Below are 1676 nucleotides of genomic sequence, written 5' to 3'. Positions count from 1 at the left end.
ACCTAAAGACAGCTGCAGGTTGAAAGTTAGGAGATGCAGAACCATCTATCATACTAATGGTTATCAAAAGAAAGCTGGACTAGCTTTACTTATATCAGACAAATTAGATCTTAAAATAAACACTGCAACAGGAGATGAAGAAAGACATCATACCATAATGAAAGGTTTATCCACCAAGAAGATCTAACAATTGTAAATATATATGCCCCTACTGTGGGAGAATCCAAATACTTAATTCAAGTAATCACGAATATAAATAAACTCATTGATAATAATAATATAATTATCGGGATTTCAACTTCCCACTTACAGCAATGGACAGGTCATCTAAGCAGGAAATCAGTAAGGACCCAATAGCTTTGAATGACACACTGGACTGATTGAACTTAACAATTATATTAAGAACATCTCATCCTGAAGCAACAGAATACACATTCCTCTTGAATGCATATGGAACATTTGCAGAATAAATCAAATACTGGGTCAAAATTTGGTGTCCCAATGAGTACAAAAAGATCAAGATCATAGCTTGCATATTCAGACCTCAACACTCTGAAACTCAAAATTGACCCCAAGAAAAAATTTGGAACAACTATGAATACTTGGATATTAAATCCCGTCTTACTAAAGAATGAATGGGTTCACCAAGAAATTAAAGAGGAAATGAAAAAGTACATGGAAGCCAATGAAAATGAAAACATGACAGTCCAGAACCTTTGTGATGCAGCAAAGGTGGTCATGAGAAAGAAGTATACAGCAAACCAGGCCTTTGTGAAAAAGGAAGAAAGTCCTCAAATACACAACCTAAATTTACACCTAAAAGAGCTGGGAAGAAGGACAGCAAGTAGAATCCAAAAGCAGCAGATGAAGGGAAATAATAAAGCTTAGAGTAGAAATTAATGTGTTAAAATAAAAAAGAAGGTAGAGCAGATCAATGAAGCCAGGAGCTGGTTCTTTGAAATAATTGACAGAATTGATAAACCCATGGCCAGACGGATTAAAAAGGAAAAGGGATGAATCCAAATAAATACAATCACTGATGAAAGAAGAGAGATCACAACCAATGTCGCAGATATACAAACAACATGAGAATATTATGAGCAATTACATGGCAATGAATTGTGCAATGTGGAAGAAATGGACAAATTCCTAAAAACATATAAACAACCAAAACTGTAACAGGAAGAAATAAAAAAATCAATGGATCCATAACCAGTTAAGAAACTGTATCAGTAATCAATAATCTCCCAACAAGAGTCCAGGGCTGGATGGCTTTCCAGGGTAATTCTACCAAACATTTAAAGAAGAGTTAATACCTATTCTTTTGAAGTTGTTCCAAAAAATAGAAATGGAAGGAGAACTTCCAAATTCGTCCTCTGAGGCCAGCATTACCTTGATCCTAAAACCAAATACCCCACTAAAAAGGAGAACTACAGACCTGAAGAACATGGATGCAAAAATCCTCAACAAGATACTAGCAAAGTAAACCCAACAATACATTAAAAGAATTATTCACTAAGATCAAGTGCAATTTCTCCCTGTGATGCAAGGTTTCTTCAATATCTGCAAATCAATGTGATCCACCAGATTAATAAAAGAAAGGATAAGAACCACGTGATTCTCTCAGAGGATGCAGAAAAAGCACTTGATGAATATAGCACTTTCTTGATTAAAAA

This window comes from Suricata suricatta, chromosome 11 (genome assembly GCF_006229205.1).
Source record: "Suricata suricatta isolate VVHF042 chromosome 11, meerkat_22Aug2017_6uvM2_HiC, whole genome shotgun sequence".
NCBI lineage: Eukaryota > Metazoa > Chordata > Mammalia > Carnivora > Herpestidae > Suricata > Suricata suricatta.
The sequence above is the reverse complement of the archived record's forward strand: the minus strand, read 5'-3'. Positions refer to the sequence as shown.